We start from the raw sequence: 12,629 nt of genomic DNA, 5'->3' as shown, positions 1-12,629 counted from the left end.
GCTGTTCCTGTAGTTTTTTGATGAGAGTTATAGTTGTTATATATACATAAAGATAATTTTCTTATCATTTTTAAGAGACAATTTTTTATCCTAAATATTTTATTATCTTTAAATTTGTTTCTGTATTATTATATGTGCTCCTGAAGCGAGCACTCTTTTTATCTATGATACTTCCATAATAATCTCTTCTATTTATAGCTATTGGTAGTTCCCCACCAGAAAAAAACATCATTCTGGTGATAGAAATTTTTATTTGCTGTTTAGGTTTGTGACTGAATTGTGAGCATTCAGTTGTGATTTTTAACATGTCTCAGATATATATACTAACACGTCTAATATATACTATCTATTTTATTGGTTTATTTTGAAAAACATGGGTATAGAATTATTTAAATATTATTTTATTTATTAAAATATTTATTAAATATATTTATTTATTTAAATATTATTATTACTTTAAATATTGTTTTAAATATTTTGGAAATACTGGTATCTTTGAATAGATGCTGTTTCTATAAAGCTGTGTGATGGGTGTTATAACTGCTATATACACATACATATAATTTTGTTTTCCTTTTTAAGAGAGGATTCTTTTCATCCTAAATCTTTTACCTTTCGATCTTTGTATCTATTATTACACGTGCTGCTGAAGAGAGCATGGTTTTTATCTATGATACTTAGTTAACATATATATTACATTTATAGCTATGTAGTAGTTCCCCTAAATTCTTGTAAAAATAAATTTTTGATATTTCATGTATGTTTGAAATGTGAGAATTCAGATGTAATTTTTTACCTTGTTTTCGCATGTTTGTATGTTACTTTAAAGAGGATGTGTGTTCTAAAGGAGGACATGAGCTGTGTGTTTTCAAGAGGACAATAGAGTGCGTCTCTTGGGGAAACATAATAAAAATGAACTTTTCTCACCTTCACAGCAATTGTGATCATATTGGTCTGGATTGATTATTTGCTGCCCAGTGATATTTTTCCTTAATGGGGTTGTGGTTATTTGAACATATTTATTAGCTCTGGAAGATAATCCTGTGCTGTTTTTTATGTAGAAAAAAACATAAGGCTGGGTGCAGTGCTCACACCTACAATCCCTGCAGTTTTGGAGGTCATGGCGGGAGGATCACCTGAGGCCAGGAGTTTGAGGCCAGCCTCAGCAACATAGCAACTACATCTATTTTTAATTTTTATTTTTTAAAGAAAAACAATAGAAGAGAAGGCTCAAGCTACAGGGTTTGTTTGTTTGTTTGTTTGTTTTGGAGACAGAGTCTTGCTCTGTCTCCCAGGCTGGAGTGCAGTGGCACAACCTCGGCTCCCTGCAACTTTCACCTCTGGGTTCAAACAAATTCTCCTGCCTCAGCCTCCCAAGCAGCTGGGACTACAGGCACCCGTCTGTACGTCCGACTAACTTTTGTAAAAATAGTAGAGACAAGGTTTCACCATGTTGGCCAGGCTGGTCTCGAACTCCTGACTTCAAGTGATCCACCCACCTCGGCCTCCCAAAGTGCTGGGATTACAGGCATGAGCTACTGCGCCCAGATGCCAAGCTAGAGTTTTAAGGCAGGAAATGAGAGAAAGATATTGAGAGAGGAAAACCAGGTGGTAAGAAAACTCTAAAGGTGGCCGGGCGTGGTGGCTCACGCCCATGATCCCAGCAGGAGTTTGAGACCAGCCTGGCCAACATGGTGAAACCCTGTCTCTACTAAAAATACAAAAATTAGGCAGGCGTGGTGGTGCACGCCTATAATCCCAGCTATTTGGGAGGCTGAGGCAGGAGAATCACTAGCAGAGATTGTGTCTCCTCACCCCCTCTCAAAAAAAAAAAAAAAAAAAAGAAAGTTCCTGCAGCAGTTAAAGCTGTGAAAGACAGGCACTCTGCCATGCAATTCTTTGTGATTTTTCTTTTTTCTTTTTGGAGTTGGGGTCTTGTACTGTCACCCAGACTGGGGTGCAGTGGTGTGGTCATAGCTCACTGCGGCCTCAGACTCAAGCTCAAGTGATCCTCTTACCTTGCCTTTCAAATTGCTGGGATTATAAGCATGAGCCACTGCATCTGGCCTGTGTGACACAATTCTGTTTTTTGTCTTTTTTTTTTTTTGGGGGGGGGGATGGAGTCTCGCTCTGTCACCCAGGCTGGAGTGCGGTGGCGTGATCTTGGCTCAATGCAAGCTCCGCCTCCTGGGTTCACGCCATTCTCCTGCCTTAGCCTCCCAAGTAGCTGGGACTACAGGCGCCCGCCACCATGCCTGGCTAATTTTTTGTATTTTTAGTAGAGACGGGGTTTCACTGTGTTAGCCAGGATGGTCTCGATCTCCTGACCTCGTGATCTGCCCGCCTTGGCCTCCCAAAGTGCTAGGATTACAGGTGTGAGCCACCGCGCCCAGCCTATGTGATGCAATTCTGATGTCAACTCCCTGATGTTACCTCAAATGCCACAGGTTAAGGCCACCAGCCCCCGCTAGGCTGCCCTCGCTTTAGACACACCTGCAAGCTTGGGTGTCCTCAGACCACATGTACTTCTCACCAACTGGCTGCAAATTTGGAGGTTCCCACCATGCCCTCAAGTTCGATAACTCACTAAAACAATTCACAGAATGCAGAAAAGCATGATACTTTTTTTCTCTCTTTTTTTTTTTTTTTTTGAGATGGAGTCTTGCTCTGTCGCCCAGGCTGAAGTACAGTGGCCACCACGCTCGGCTAATTTTTGTATTTGTATTAGAGACGGGGTTTCGCCATGTTGGCCAGGCTGGTCTTGAACTCCTGACCTCAGGTGATCCACCCGCCTTGGCATCCCAAAATGCTGGGATTATAGGCATAGCCACCATGCCCAGTCGACTTCTAGAGTTTCAATAACAGAGATGTGATTCAAGAAGGGAGACACGTTTTGTAGATGGCAGGAGCTTCATGAAAAGAAGCCAATGAAGAGCAGGACATATAGCTGTCTACCTACAGGAAACCAGCCAGGAGCCTCCCCACAGGGACTTCAGCACAGATGGCCAGGAAAATCTGCATTAACCTGAGCTCTGGACCTAAGAGAGGACAAGGCCTTGACCATTTCTACAGACTCCCAAGATGCAATCTCTGCGGTCCATGCCCGTGGTGTGATCTGGGAAACGGGGGGCCTTCTAAATGCCAACAACAAGGAAATCAAATGTGCAACAAACAGAAATACCGGCATTGACGTGGGCCGTGGAGAGGCCTAAACAGATGACTGCTGTTCACTGCTAAGGTCATCAAAGAGGTGACTCTGAAATAATAAATTTCAGATGCCACGACCCAAATAGCTGCATGAGGTGGGGAAGTCCTCCACATGCCTCTGCTTCCTTCAGTACCTGTTTATGAAATAAGCCGAGGTACTTCCCTGAGGAATTTCCTTTCTCTTTCTTTCTTTCGAGACGGAGTCTTGCTCTGTCGCCCAGGCTAGAGTGCAGTGGTGCAATCTCGGCTCAATGTAACCTCTCCCTCCTGGGTTTTAGCAATTCTCCTGCATCAGACTTCTGAGTAGCTGAGATTACAGGTGCATGCCACCATGCCCAGCTAATATTTGTATTTTTAGTAGAGACAGGGTTTCACCATCTAGGACAGGCTGGTCTTGAACTCCTGACCTCGTGGTCCACCCGTCTTGGCCTCCCAAAGTGCTGGGATTACAGGTGTGAGCCATCACGCCCGGACTTTTTTTTTATTTTTTGAGACGATGTTTCACTCTTGTTGCCCACGCTGGAGTGCAATGGCACGATCTCAGCTCACTGCCACCTCCTCCTCCCAGGTTCAAGCGATTATCCTGCCTCAGCCTCTCGAGTAGCTGGGATTACAGGCACCCAACACCAAACCCAGCTAACTTATTGTATTTTTAGTAGAGATGGGATGTCACCATGTTGGCCAGGATGGTCTTGAACCCCTGACCTCTAATGATCCACCTGAATTGGTTTCCCAAAATGTTGGGATTACAGGCACAAGCCACTGCGCCCAGCCCCTCCCATACCTCTTTTGGTCAAGGCAGCACAATTCAGAAGAATCTTGCCAGGGAAGACTGGTAAATGGACGTCAACGTGATGCCTATGGCTCCTGGTGGATTTAGATACCTTCTGGTGCTTATTGATATCTTTACCAGTTGCACAGGGGCTTTTCCATGCCAGACTGAAAACGCAGGAGATCAATGATCAACCTTCAACTATTTACTAGCAGAACACTGAGGGGACTGTGCGGTCACCAATACCTCCTAGTGCACTTGGATAAACACCTCCCAGGAAATAGAGATGAATAGAAAGGACATAGTCAAATAAGCAGAATGGCTGCATTCCTTCAACCAAAAGGGCCATTAGTCTGTTTTCACACTGCTATAAAGAACTATGAGAAACTGGGTAATTTATGAAGAAAAGAGGTTTAATTGACTCACAGTTCTGCAGGCTGTACAGGAAGCATGGCTGGGGAGGCCTCAGGAAACTGACAATCACGGCAGAAGGCGAAGGGGAAGCAGGCACGTCTGGCCATGTTGGAGCAGGAGAGACAGAGAGAGTGAAGTGGGAGGGCTGCACGCTTTTAAACAACCAGATCCCACAAGCGCTCACTCAATATCACGAGAACAGCAAGGGGGAAGTCGGCCCCCATGAGCCAATCACCTCCCACCAGGTCCCTCCCACAACACTGGGAATTACAATTTGACATGAGATTTGGGTGTGGATACAGAGCTGAACCATGTCAAGGGTAGTTCAACAGCTGAGATTGATTGATTGATTGATTGACTGAGATGGAGTCCTGCTCTGTTACCTAGGCTGGAGTGCAGTGGCACAATCTCGGCTCACTGCAACCTCCGCCTCCCGGGTTCAAGCGATTCTCCTGCCTCAGCCTCCCGAGTAGCTGGGACTACAGCACATGCCACCATGCCTAGCTAATTTTTGTATGTTTAGTAGAGACAGGGCTTCACCATGTTTGCCAGGCTGGTCTTGAACTCCTGACCTCATGATCACCCTGCCTCGGCTTTTCTTTTGCTGGAATTACAGGCGTGAGCCACTGCACCCGGCCAACAACTGAGATTTAGAAGGCAGTCGAGTCCACTATACCGCACCTCACCTGGTTTCTTCCTCTGTTGGGGCCCCTCGTGGCCACTGTTCTGTTACTTTTTGGTCCTATTTATTTAAATGGATGGTGAGCTGTTTGTCCTCCAGGCTCCAACACTTCCACCTTCAGCTTGTATTACAACAATACCAGCCTTTCAAGCTACTCCGGGTGACCCCAGAACTCATTTGAACTCAGAAGCCCAAGAGTTTCATTCCTTTCACTTTAGGGGACTCAGTGCCCTGCTCAGCATGAAGTCGAAGCAGAAGCATGACCTCCATCCCTAATCCCTCAAGAATCAGGAGTGGAAGGTGTTGGCAGGAGGGTGGGGGTGAGGTTTGTAGATCTGTAACTGCATCAGACCAAATCTGGTTCAACTTTTTTTTTTTTTGATGGAGTCTCACTCTTGTCACCCAGGCTGGAGTGCAATGGTATGAACTCAGCTCACTGCAACCTCCACCTCCTAGGTTCAAGTGATTCTGCTGCCTCAGCCTCCAGATAGCTGGGATTATAAGGGTGCACCACCACACCTGGCTAATATTTATATTTTTAGTAGAGACGGGGTTTTACCATTTTGGCCAGGCTGGTCTTGAAGTCCTGACCTCCACCTGCCTTGGCCTCCCAAAGTGCTGGGATTACAGGCGTGAGTCACTGCACCCGGCTCAGTTCAACTTTTATGTAATGAGGTTGTCAGTTGTTTTTCAATTGCCATGGACCCACAGGTTGAAGGGCATGTACCCTGTGCATGCCCAGGTTAACCAAGCATGCAACCACGGAGTGGAAACTAAAAGCTTGGCCTGAAGAGCTGAGACTGATTTAAGAACTGGACACTCCATGGCAGGAGCCAGGATCCAATCAGATTGAGTTTTGGTGTCACCCCATGGCAGGATCCAGTCAGATCACACCTCCCAGCATTACTTTATTGCAAGATCCAATCAAATCACAACTCATTACCCTATGCTTATAAAACCTGACATAGCCCCCAGCTGGGTAAGGGAGATTTGAGTATTTCTTCCTGTGTTCTTGCTAGCTGACTTACAAAAAAGCTTTAAAAAAAAGGCCACGCGTGGTGGCTCATGCCTGTAATCCCAGCACTTTGGGAGGCTGAGGCAGGCAGATCACTTGAGATCAGGGGTGCAAGACCAGCCTGGCCAACATGGTGAAACCCTATCTCTACTAAAAATACAAAAATTAGCTGGTCATGGTGACACATACCTATAATCCCAGCTACTTGGGAGACTGAGGCAGGAGAATCACTTGAACCCAGGAGGTAGAGGTTGCAGTGAGCCAAGATCACACCACTGCACTCCAGCCTGGGCGACAGAGTGAGAAGACTCTGTCTAAAAAAAGAACAGTTAAAATTAGCACCAAATGCTTTACGAGTAAAAAAAATTTTTAGCTGCATATGTTTAAGTAACTTTTTAGATTGTAAAAAATACACATACAAAATGGAAAGGCACAAAGAAGAGAGCAAAAAGTGCATGAGATCTCACATCCAAGGATAACTGCTGAGAACATGAAAGTGCTGACTCTTCCAGCCTTTATACTATACACATTTAGGCCGTTGTTTTGTTTTTATAAAACTGTAATCATATAATACAGATAGTTTTATAATCTGGTTTTTAAACACAACAATTACATAACATTTAGCTGTTTCTTTTGCATTCAGATTCATAAGGGTTCTGGTAACTCATTTATCAGAAAACCAAGAGAAATAGTCTCATTAAAATATAAGTACATAAGGCAGGCATGGTGGCTCACGCCTATAATCCCAGCACTTTGAGAGGCCGAGGTGGGTGGATCACCTGAGGTCAGGAATTCGAGACCAGCCTGGCCAGCCTGGACAACATGGTGAAACCCCGTCTCTGCTAAAAATACAAAAATGAGGCAGGTGTGGTGGTGCGCGCCTGTAATCCCAGCTATTCAGAAGGCTGAGGCAGGTGAATCGCTTAAACTCGCGAGGTGGAGGTTGCAGTGAATCGAGATCGTGCCACTGCACTCCAGCCAGGGTGCCAAAGTGAGACTCCATCTCAAAAAAAGATAAAAATAAAAAATAAAAATAAAAAATATATATGTTTATATATTTTTCCAGACAGGGTCTTACTCTGTCTCCCAGTCTGAAATACAGTGGCTCAATCATAGCTCACTGCAGCCTCAAGTTTCTGGGCTCAAGTGAATCTCCCACCTCAGCTTCCCAAGTAGCTGGAACTACAAGTGGATGCCACCACGCCCAGTCAATTTTTTTTTAAATTTTTCATAGAAACAGAGTCTCACTATGTTGCCCAGTCCTAATAAACACTATGTGATGAAAAGAAAAAAGTAAATCACCCTAAAGTTAAGTCTTTAATGTTAAGTCTTTAACTAGAAATGCAAATAAAGCATTTCTCAATAGATTATGGCAAGAGAATCAACTGAAGAATAAACATCTTTAGTAAATCTTTTGCTCATGTGCATTAACCAATACTCTTGAAAACCAGGATTAATTTACTGTACCTTCTTAATATTCCTTTGAAATTCCTTATGGCGCACAGGTAGTGTAGAAAATAACTGCTTCACACTGACTGTGGTCCCTCTGGGGTGGGGGTAGGGGGTTTTCTGGATGATTTTCCCATCGTGATCAAACACCAGTCGAGTCCCAACCTTCTCTGATGCGTGGCAGGTAGAAATGGTGACATCGCTGTGAGAGAATACCAGGCGTGGTGTGTTCAGTGAGAGACCCGTGATGTTGAGCGTTGACTACGCTTTTCTTCACTTGCTTTTCTCTCAAAACTTTCTTAAAAAGCTGATGATCCCTCTGAGATAACCAAGATCTAAACGGTTGAGGAGTCATCACAAAATCTAAGGTTTGGCATCTAAAAGACAGCGAGACAGAGAGCACTAAACATGCTTTGTTTTGATAAAAGCTTTGATTTCATTTTTCAGGTTGAATTGCAAAACCATAAATGATCTCAAGGTTTATTTATTCACAAATAGAGATTTGTTTTGTTATTACTCTTTAAATAAAATTGTTTTAAAGAATTTTTTAAAGAATTAAAAAATTTTTAAAAAATTTTTAAAGAATCCAGAAGATATTATAATTAAAATGTATATGTAAGGCAGGGTGCGGTGGCTCATGCCTGTAATTCCGGCACTTTGGGAGGCCGAGGAGCGCAGATCACTTGAGGCCTGGAGTTCCAGACCAGCCTGGGCAACACGGCAAAACCCCATCTCTACTAAAAATACAAAAATTAGCCAGGAGTGGTGGTGCACGCTATAGTCCCAGCTCTTCAGGAGGCTGAGGCACGAGAATCACTTGAACCTGGGAGGCAGAGATTGCAGTGAGCTGAGACTGTGCCACTGCACTCCAGCCTGGGTGACAGAGTGAGACTCTGTCTAAAAAAAAAAAAAAAAAAAAAAATATATATATATATATACACCCACACACATATATACACACACACATATATATGTGTATATATATATATACACACACACATATATATGTGTATATATATATACACACACATATATGTATATATATATTTAAATATAATTATAAAAATTTAGTATCTGTGCTATAATTAAATAGTGCTTTGGTGAAATGTTTCCCTAAAATTTGATGATGAAAAGCAATGGTAACTATCATTTATTACCTATATGTTATGTTAAAATTGAGAAGTTACTGTTCTAATAAGGGTAACCATTTTTTTTAAACAATACTATTTGCTTCATTTCATTCATTTATTTCCCACATTTCAGAAGTACTAGGACTTAGATTGGCAGTGAGACAAAACAGAATTCAGAAGCTAGAAGCTGAGATACCGAGATAGAAAATTGTAAATAATAACGATTCCAATTAACTTTCTGAGAGGTTTTTCTAAGGGGTCAAGTGAATGGATAAAAACATTGTATCACCTCAGTGCACACAGTGAGCTCAGAGCTTCCCCCTGAAAGCCGAAAGTTTCAACCTCAGTTAGGTCGGCAAACTCTTGAATCTTACATGTGTGATGTTTCAGAGCTGAAAGAGACTGTAAAGTAAGGACTAAGATACCTCAAGTGCTAAAACAACGGATATACATGATATCTAGTAACTGGCTTAAAAAACTGTTTTTGCCTTTCCCAAGACAGTGTTACTCAAAATTCTGAGACATGTGGCCCAATTCTTTTATAATAGGATTAGAAAAAGTCAACTTACTTAAGCCTTCAAAGTTTTCTTCTTCTACCCCACATCCATTGTCTGAAACTTCAATGAGATCCACTCCATAGTCCTTAAGCTTTAGATCTAGAAAGTTTAAATATTTATGTATTTATTAAAAATGGACCCATGCTAGAATGGCATGAACCCGGGGGGCGGAGCTTGCAGTGAGCCGAGATCGCGCCACTGCACTCCAGCCTGGGAGACAGTGAGACTCCGTCTCAAAAAGAAAAAAAAAAAAAATGGACCCATGCTATAAGCTTTTATATTGATATTATTTATAACATATGCAAATTGAAGAGTCATAACTATACCTTTAGTTAAACGTACGAGTATCATTTTGTATATTTCATTTTTATAAAGCCCTTTCTGGCCATTTACTAGCCCAGATTAAATAGTTTAGCTTTTTCTTTCCTCTTTTTTTTTTTTTTTTTGTCCATAGGCTAGTCAAATGAAGCAGTTGGAGTGGAGAAGGAACAAAAAAATCTGTAACTGGTTGTGATCAATTAGTGGTTAACACCGTTGCACTTTGACCAGGCTTTTCTTTTGAAAGAAATAATTTTAACATACCCAGTAAGGAGAAAGGGGGGGGCAGGCGTGGTTGTTCATGCCTGTAATCCCAGCACTTTGGGAGGCCAAAGTGAGCAGATCACCTGAGGTCAGGAGTTCCAGACTAGCCTGACCAACGTGGAGAAACCCTGTCTCTACTAAAAATACAAAATTAGCCAGGTGTGGTGGTGCATGCCTGTAATCCCAGCTGCTCGTAAGGCTGAGGCAGAATTGCTTGAACCCGGGAGGCGGAGGTTGCGGTGAGCCGAGATCGTGCCATTGCACTATAGCCTGGGCAACAAGAGCGAAACTCCATCTCAAAAAAAAAAAAAAAAAAGACAACTGGTTCTGGAATCAGACTTCCTGGATCCTATTTTATTAGCTTTATAATCTCAAAAAAAGGAAATTTCCTGTTCCTTAATTTCCTCATCTGTAAAATGAAGATAATAAGTTCTATCTCATAAAGTTACTCAGCTGATTAATAATTTTTTAGGTTTATTTTATTTTGTTATTTTCTTTTTTTTTCTTGTTTTTTTTTGAGATGGAGTTTTGCTCTTGTCACCCAGGCTGGAATGGAGTGGCATGATGTGATCTTGGCTCACTGCAACCTCCACCTCCGAGGTTCAAGCAATTCTCCTCCCTCAGCCTCCCGAGGAGCTGAGATTACAGCCATGCACCATCACATCTGGCTAATTTTTGTATTTTCAGTAGAGACAGGGTTTTACCATGTTGGTTAGGCTGGTCTTGAACTCCTGACCTCAAATGATCAGCCCTGCTCTGCCTCCCAAAGTGCTGGGATTATAGATGTGAGCCACTACTCCACGCCTATTTTATTTTATTTTATTGAGACGGAGTCTTGCTCTGTCCCAGGCTGGTGTGCAGTGGCACGATCTCGGCTCACTGCAACCTCTGCCTCCTGGGTTCAAGCAATTCTCATGCCTCAGCCTCCCAAGTAGCTGGGATTACAGGCTTCTGCCACCAGGTCTGGCTAATTTTTATATTTTTAGTAGAGACAGAGTTTCACCATTTTGGACAGGCTGGTCTCAAACTGCTGACCTCAGGTATCCACCCGCCTTGGTCTCCCAAAGTGCTGGGATTACAGGTGTGAGCCACCACACCCGGCCTACTTTATTTTTTTAATAGAGACGAGGTCTCACCAATTGGCCAGGTTGGTCTTGAACTCTGGCCTCAAGCAATCCCCCCACCTTGGCCTCTCAAAGGGCTAGGATTACAGGCGTGAAACACCACGGCCAACTATTCTGCAAATTAAATGAGATATTTCTGTGCAATTCTTAGCATAACACCTGCCTGGCACTCCATAAGAACACAATAAAAGCTGTTATTATTATTACTACCTAGCTAAGTACTAGGCACATAATAGGTGCTAACTTTAACTTAAAAATAATAATTTATTACTACATCAACACTTGATAGTCTTATTTCAATAACAAATGTTTCTTGACTACAACAACATACACTGATCATTTCCTGTGGCTTAAAACTCTCCCAAACTTACCAATATTGGTGGCACCAGCATCCAAACTGTTTTCTACTAACTCCTTCACTGCAGTGCTTAGACTCAGTACCACCGGCCCAGAGCAAATCTGATGGACTGACTTCCGATCGATAGGTTTGATGGCCTTAGCAGGTTCTGTACTAAAGAAATGTTACAAGAAACAAAGCAAGTATTCAGCTATATATTTTCACCCTGATTTTAACTGTGGGAAATGACTCAACACTGTAAATAGTTTATGGGTCTAATCTATTCATTTATTATATTAACAAATACATTTATTATATCCAGAAATAGAAACACTGTTTTACAATCCTTAAACATGTACCCAAAATACTTCTGGATAGATACTTCAAATTCAACAGATCCTTACTATCTAATTATACTAGGATCCACATGGAGAAAACATACATTCTATCTCTCAAATTACCAAAATCTTTGGCAACAATGGTGTCTTTCTTGAAACCTGAAAGCATGGCCTGGTGGGGTGGCTCATGCCTGTAATCCCAGCACTTTGGGAGGCAGAGGCAGGCGGATCACTTGAGGTCAGGAGTTGGAGACCATCCTGGCCAACATGGTGAAACCCTGTCTCTACTAAAAATACAAAAAATTAGGCAGGCATCACGGTGGGCGCCTATAAACCCAGCTACTTGGGAGGCTGAGGCAGGAGAATCACTTAAACCCAGAAGGCAGAGGTTGCAGTGAGCTGAGATTGCAGCATTGCACTCCAGCCTGGGTAAGGAGCAAAAAAAAAAAAAAAAAAGTGAAAGCAACATAATTTCCCACATAATTAGAAAAACCAACAGTATGCTGGAAAATACACAATGTTTAAGTTAAAATCATCTCAGAAATTGGGTACCAGTTACATAACTATTCCTTATACACAGTTGCCTTTGATCCCCTACTCCAAACTGAAGCTGCCAGCTGCTGTCTTAGCAAAGACCCTCAAAGTTCTTGCTGTACTAACTTTAAGAGTTTTATAACAGTTTTATCTGCCCTTATTCCCTGCTCCAAGCCATCCTCCACTCTATCACCAGAGCTATTTTTGAAATCACAAATCTGGTCAAATAATTTTTCTGCTTAAAAATTTACTAGTGCCCCACTTCCTACTACATGAAATTTAAAATCTAGTCATCACTGGGCCCAAAACTACCTTCTTTTCAGAATCTCTCTAATCCTTTCCCTTCATCAAGTCCCCTACATCATCACCATTATTATTATTTATTATTATTATTATTATTTGAGAGTGCTCACCCTGTCGCCCAGGCTAGAGTGCAATGGCATGATCTCAGCTCACTGCAGCCTCCGCCTCCCAGGTTCAAGCGATTC

The 12,629-nt window shown here is 42.4% G+C and overlaps 1 pseudogene; it reads right to left on the bottom strand.

Moving 5' to 3' along the window:
- LOC115935264 (putative postmeiotic segregation increased 2-like protein 1) overlaps positions 1-12,629 on the bottom strand; it is a 48,249-nt pseudogene that overhangs the window by 33,483 nt on the left and 2,137 nt on the right.

The sequence above is a fragment of the Gorilla gorilla genome, chromosome 6, assembly GCF_029281585.2.
Source record: "Gorilla gorilla gorilla isolate KB3781 chromosome 6, NHGRI_mGorGor1-v2.1_pri, whole genome shotgun sequence".
Lineage (NCBI taxonomy): Eukaryota > Metazoa > Chordata > Mammalia > Primates > Hominidae > Gorilla > Gorilla gorilla.
The sequence above is the reverse complement of the archived record's forward strand: the minus strand, read 5'-3'. Positions and strand labels throughout refer to the sequence as shown.